The sequence below is a fragment of the Coenobita brevimanus genome, chromosome 99 (assembly GCF_032717465.1).
Source record: "Coenobita brevimanus isolate Jiangsu-jjx chromosome 99, ASM3271746v2, whole genome shotgun sequence".
NCBI lineage: Eukaryota > Metazoa > Arthropoda > Malacostraca > Decapoda > Coenobitidae > Coenobita > Coenobita brevimanus.
Window position 1 is genome coordinate 90,001 of NC_137052.1, and position 7,500 is coordinate 97,500.

Sequence of the window (7,500 nt, forward strand, 5' to 3'; positions counted from 1 at the left end):
CCACCTAACTCACATACACTCTCTTACACTCCTTTCACTCTAACTTGTCCTAATATTACTGTCTCTGTCTTCAGTTCTGAGCTGTAGCAATACGAATACCAGAATATGACCCGTAAAATAAATAAATAAATAACAAGCATCATGGTAAGAACGTACGTAGAACCGTAGTACTGTATTATATTTTCCTGCCACTGAGCTACATGAAATAAGCTACAAAGGGACGAAAACCTGGGCCAAGTTAAGGTGGAAGAACTATACCGTAGGTAATCTCTCAGTCTTCATTCCACATGGCCAAACCATCTCAAGGTACCTCTCCCAACACCCTCCAGCGCATCCACATCAACACCACAGCGCATCTTTACTTTTTCAGATTAATACAGACGATTTGGCGCAGCAGAGAGAACTCGTAGCTATCAAAGAACGAATGAACAGTATCCTCGCTTACCCTTCTGTACCTCAAGAAGACGGGGAAGGTTGTTTACACACTATAATTCTATCACCGAGTTAATATACACACAGCACCTGCGTCCTCCCCCTTTCTCGGTTAGAGGTGACTGATGGGATTCGGAGCTTCAAGGGTTCACAGAGTTCCAGGTCGAGACAGAAGACTCATTTCAATCATGCTCGGTAACATTTGCTTTACTGTATATTTCATTTTAACTATACTCTTTTCACTTATGTGTTATATAATTAAACATTATCATTATCTTTACATTAACCACTTCACTTTGAGAACGTCTCTTTGCCTCTGTTCATATTACTGTCAGACGATTTTAATTATCTAGAGTAAAACCTGTGGAAAATGATCGCTTATAGCATCATCATCCATTAACCTCTACGTAAGATGCGCCTTTTTAATTATATCTGCCACCGAGTCTCAAGATATTAATATATATAAAATGCCCGCCGCCGGACCATCAACCCCGCCACCCCCCACCCCACCACCGGGCCACCACTCCCCCACCACCCCAGGAAGGGACAACGGGGGGGCTAATGACCCTGGGGAAGAGGGTCACCCAACCACCACTGACCTGTGCTCCTTCTCCCCGCAACTGCCCCGACACCAGGTGAGCCTGGATAGGAGACAACCTCACCGGCGGGCTAAACATCGACAGAGTGTGAAGGCAGCAGCTGAAGAGAGTAAGGGAGAGCGTTGCGAGCAGTTGAGAAGGCAACAAGTCTGTTTGGGACTGCACCATGGCTCCTACCAAGGAGAACATAAAGTTAGCCGAGGATGAGGAACACGGAGGCATGGGGAGTAAGGTGGTGGGGCAAGTACGGTGGTACCACGTTAGGAAGGGGTACGGCTTCCTGACTCGTCGGGACACAGGCGCCGACATTTTTATCCACCGCTCTTCCATTGTAGCCCCTAACCCAGCCCATCCTATACCTTCAGTTGCTGCTGGCGAGGTGGTGGAGTTCGTGGTGGAGGAGAGCGCCAAGGGTCCTGCAGCTGCCTTTGTTACTGGCCCTGCAGGCCAGGTGATGCGGGGCTCTTCCCACGCCCTTTCCCGTCGTCGGCGCCAGCGCCAGCCTCCAGCTGCGGCTTCTGCCTCCTTCCTTGCCTCCTCTGCCTCCACCATCGTTACTATGTGTTTGGAGGTTGCCAAGGCCTTCTCGGGGGGAGATTTGGCAGTTTTTGCCCAGCGCCTGCCTGCCATCTTCAAGGCCAATGGGCTCCCTGCCATCATAATTCCCGAGTCATTTTCCTCCACACCCACAGTGCAGAGGAGGCCTGGGAGGAGGGCCCCGTGTCGTCGTTCTGGGCCCCCTGCGACCCCCACTTCTTTGGTCCCGAGGGTGCTGCAGCTGCAACCCTCAACTCCCCCAACGAGGATTCGCCTGTCAGGGCGTGCTGTCTCCCGCCAGTCTACCTCTCAGTCCCTCCTTGCTGTGCCCATGGAAGTTGGGGACGATGAGCCCTCATCATCACCTGAGGTAGGAGTTCCCACCCCTTCTGTGTCTCCCGTGGTGCCTTCGGATGTGCCTACCCCTTCACCTGAGGCTCAAGCACCAGCGAGTCCCACACCCTCTGCTTCAGCTCGGCGACTCTCTTGGGGCAACTATACCTCCCTCACCCGATTTGGCCTCAAGAGCATGGAGCAGCAGTTGCGGTACTACGAGGACAAGGCACCTGAGGAGTGTGGGCAGGAGTTCAGTAAGAGGGACTACCAGCGGGCCTTGCTTTCTTTCAAAGAGTTGCGCCGGGGGTCCCTTCAGGCTGTCACCGACCCCGAGGTAGTTCGAATCCTGTCCTACACCCTCAGGATTGTACTTTCGCACCTCAGTGGCACAGACTCTGCTTCTGACTCAGGCTCCAGTTCTGCTTCATCTGAGGTTTAACCATCCTTCGGCCATTAGCCTCATATCACTGCCTCCCGTGTGACTAAGACCTCCATAGCCTGTATTTTGAGCTGAATATGTGTCCTTTTGTGTAACTGTCTTTATCTATTCGGGCATCTTTGTTTATTTGCACCTTTGGTTTATTTCAATGTCTTTTGTGTATTTATCTTGTACATAGACTCTATGGCTTAATGGCCACAATATGGCCGATAGCCATTAATTCAAGCGAAAAAAAGAAAAAAAAAAAAACATCGACAGCAGTGGGGTGGGACGGCCATAGTTACACCCCTCAAGGGCAGGAGGCCCTTTGGTGAGCCACGAGGTGTCCCCACCTCTGCCACAGTGAGCCACGAGGGAACACCACCCTCTGCCACACCTTTGGTGAGCCACGAGGGGCTAGTACCCTCTGCCACAGTGAGCCACGAGGGATGATATTGATGATGATGATAATGATGTTGATGCTGATGATAATGATGATTTAACTTCTAGTACGAGGTAACAGAGTTGGGATAACGGTGATGATGATGATGATGATGATGATGATGATGATTAGTCATTATAACAATTTTAATGATGATGATGATGATTACAGTCATGATAACAATTTTAATGATGATGATGATGATGACTGTAGTTATATAATGATAATAATGGTAATAATAATAATAATAATGATAATTATAATAATGATAATGAAGATACTGATGCTGATTTTTGTCGGTAGGTGGACGGACGGACGGAACTGCAAGAACTTGGTCAGCAGTCAAAGATCCACGATTCCCCATCCATCCATCCATCCATCCATCCATCCATCCATCCATCCATCCAGCTCCCCCTCATGTTAAAAGCTAAGTCAAATTTCTGTGTCATACGCCTTTTGGAAACAGGGCAGTATTTTAGGAAGCACTGGAGTCTTCTCAGTGCCCCTTCCTTAGCTACTTATTTTTGCATAGTACGTCTTAACATTTTCTTGTAAGCTATTAAAATCGGCTTCATATCGGCAGAGTTTACATCTCTCTCATAAAAGAGGGTGTTGTGGTGTAATGTGCTGATTAAATCGCTAAGGAAGAGATGTAAAGAATTTCCAAAGCAGCTTACAGTACGATCCTGGAGGCAGAAAAAAAAAACTGAAGCGAAGTTAATTCATATTTTCAAGTCAAGAAAAAGATTAATTTTATTTATATTTTGTTATGGAGAAATTTGTCCAGATTTTCACATTAAGGTGCAGTATATTCCTAGATTTCCACTTTCCTTTTTATTGAGCCAAAAGCGTAATAGTGAAAAAATCTAATGAAAAATCGAATAGTCTCTCTCTTGACCCAGTGCCCACCTACCTACAAGATTCCATTGAAAGCCGATAGCAAGTTTTTGATATATCTTGGCCATAGACAGACAGATAGACAGATAATTAGACGGACAGACAGACAGACAGATAGAAAGACAGACAGACGACATATAGATAGACAGATAGAAAGACAGACAGATTGAGAGATAGATAGATAGACACAGACAAGGGTGAATACATAACCTCCTTCAACTTCACTGGCTGAGGTAACTAGGCACATAAAGCTGTCACCAGACAAACATTATCAAACCCTCCAGCATCCCACCACCAGCATCACACACACACACACACACACACACACACACACACACACACACACACACACACACACACTCAGCCACACACACAATACTTATATTATACTAGTTCACTGAACAGGCGAAACTTGGAATGTGACATCCGTAGACTTTCAGGCAGCAAAATTATTTATTTATTTTTTTTAGCGAATTTACGGCCGATCGAAACTTAGGTTAGGTCACTTTGGGCACGGTTTGGTCTGATTAGGTAATTTTTGGTTGGGTTGGCTTCAGTTCGACTAGATATAGACGGATTAGGTTAGATTGCTTTAGAATACGTCGGTTTTTATATGTTTTGGGTTGCATTTTATTTGGTTGGGTTAGATTCGGTTGGATTAGGTCATTTTAGGCTAGATTGGGTTAGGTTAGGTCAGGTATGGTATGGTTAAGTGAGACTGGGTAGGATTAGGTAGGGTTAGATGCGGTTTGGCTGCGTCAGAATTGGTTAGGTTAGGTTAGGTATGGGAAGGTTACGTGAGATTATGAGGTTAAATACAATTAGACTGGGTTAGGTGAGGTTAAATTAGATTAGGTTGGGTTAATTTGGGTTGTATTAGGTCATTCGAGGTTAGGCAGGGTTTATTTCGAGCAAATATGGATAGGTTAGTTGAGACTAGGCCTATATAAATTGGTTTATGCATTGCGGTCTTTTGTTGGTCGGTCCTTCCAAAGTCAAACATCATAGGAGGTGGGCGTGGTTTTGTGTGTGTGTGTGTTTGTGTGTGTGTATATGTGTGTGTGTGCTCGCTTCGTGTTTCGTCTATTTTATATATTTTGTGTGTGCCTTGTGTGACTGAAACTTTGTGTTTGTATGTTTCACTTCTCGTGTGACTGAGGGTGGACTGCTTAAGAATAGCGTCCTTTATAGTTACGATTGCCTCTTCCTCAGTATAGCATATGTATTTTGTTTATTTAGCTCTCTCAGGACGATTGTATAAGAGCTTCGTGGAAAATACTAGAACTAGAAAGATGGCAGTAGATACAGCCTTGTGTATCAGATATCCTGCCCAAGTTTTATTAGCAGATATCTTGCCCAAGTTGAATAAAGTCGTCTGAAGTAAGAATAAGCTTGAAGAGACGTTGCTGTACTGAAAGTCGTTGTATATGCCTTGTTTTATGTCTTATCGTATGTGGCTGCGAGATAACAGACTCAGGTTCAGTCTTTTATGGCAAGCGTTAATAGAGGTGTATGGAATGTAGGAGGACTGCTGGGCCTTGATAGCAGGCTGTGAAGCCTATGCCTAGAGTCGGACACATAAAAAAAAAAAAAAAAAAAAAAAAAGATATCTCAGTGCTTTGCTTAATATGAAGGTTAATATGTTACTGAAATGTTTCTAAAGCTTTCCCCCTCCTCTCAAGTAAGGATGTTTACTGTCTATTACGCTCCTGCAATTGGTAACATCACTGGTATGTGTTTACAGCTCCCCACCTCTCAGGCATGGATGTTTACCCGTGTCTGTTACATGAGTGTCTATTATACTCGTCCTGTTGGTAATCTGTCTATGGTATGTTTTTCAAGCCTCCTACCTCCCTCTCGTGCAAGGGTGTTTATTATCTATTACACTCCTCCTATTCGTAATTTGTCAAGAGCATGTTTTTAGCTTCCGACCTCCCTCCTTCAAGGCTTTTTACTGCTGATTACACACACCATAAAGGGAGTCGCACACGTCCTGTCTGATTATACAATGACAACTCTCAAATCATTCATGGTCTTCTCATAGCCTTCATCAGCCTCTGAACCAAGTAGTCTCGTCTGCTTATACTTGCACGCCTCATAGTCCTCATCAGCCTACGAACTACCTATCCAAGCCGTACATAAAGCCAATCAGTCCCACAGAGTCCTGCAGATCCACCTTAGATATAACCATATCTCCATACACACACACACACACACACACACACACACACACACACACACACACACACACACACACACACAAAATACTCTCTAACGGATCTTGCTGGTGAGGAAATGTCTTTATGTAAATGTGGTGGTGTGGGAGGTTGCCATGGTAACACAGTCACCTACAACCAGTCAAGTAAGGATCTTCTTATCGATATATTTTGGATAAGGCTGGTTAATATCCCTTTGAACGCACACACACACACAGAAACACACACACACACACACACACACACACACACACACACACACACACACACACACACACACACACACACACGCACGCACGCACGCAAGCACACGCACACGCACAGCTGCACATAGTTGCACTTCCACATATCCACACCTCACAATGTCTCCAAAGTCACATGCAGTAGTGTATGGCATAGAAGACCCTGGTTGTGATATGATTACCCCAGTGAATCCTGGATCATACTTTTTTATTTTATCCTTACTATCTCAAGACGGTTTTATTTAATACGATAAATCAGTGGCAGTGACGGTTAACTAAGAGATTAATCCATGCGCAGGGTGACGAACGGCCAGTAACAGGAGTAGCCAACAGAGAGCTATGTGTCATTTCTTTACTGCAGTGTGTCACCATATCCCACCCCACACCACCACACATCCCCGCCAGTCCCTCTCTACTCACCAGTTTTCAAAACGACATAACACTGTCTTTCCAAAGCCACAAAGTGTAGATGTCGATATAAATAAACGTGAAATACAATTATGTCTTAGTTTCTCTCCTAACCTGAGTATGTCATCAAATAAATAACTGGTATCTTGTGTAATTACCCTTTTGAAATGTTAACAGGCTTAAATATTAGCCGTAAATAACAAACATAATTAAGTAAGCATTCTGTGAAAATGCTCTGAGTACATAATGGGTTAATTAAGGACGCCAGAATTTAAGAACAAACCAAAGAAAAGCCAGCGAACTCAGGCTTGACTAAAAGCACCCCACATGGCCTCCCTAGGATTGGAGTACTGGATATGTTGGTACTCCACTATCTGTGTTAGTCATGGAGGCTCAGTAGTACCCTTAAGACAAGTTACTATATGAAAATCTGGTTGGAAAACTTTGAAAGCTTAGAAGTGGAGAGATACCAAGAGCTGAGATAATGCTCAAAATGTCGTCTCTTGAATGAAAAGGAACCGGTCAAGTCAGACACTGCTCACATGTCGTAACTCTACCGGACATTTCTAGCCTGAAGGTTCCATACAATTCGTCAGTGATGGCTGGAATGCTGATCTCTCAAACTACTACTACTACTACTAACACTACTACTACGACTACTATTAACAGTAAACTCCCAGCCCAAAAGCAGTCAAGATGGAGAGTTCCCAGCCCCTACATCACTTCAAAATCTCTCTACCTAAAATCTCGTGGCCAGTGACGTGCAAGATTTTCGCATAATAATCTGTACGTAGAACGAATAACATGCTAGTTTATGGAATACAGGAGTCTGCCACAACTCTCCATTTGGGGAAAAGAATGGTTAAAGTAAAAAACGTAGACAAAGGCGAGTGGGAGAAGGCTGTGGTATTAAACTGTTCGGGGGTACTATCGATGTTTTCACTGCCTTTTTTTTCTCATATACAGAGTGAAA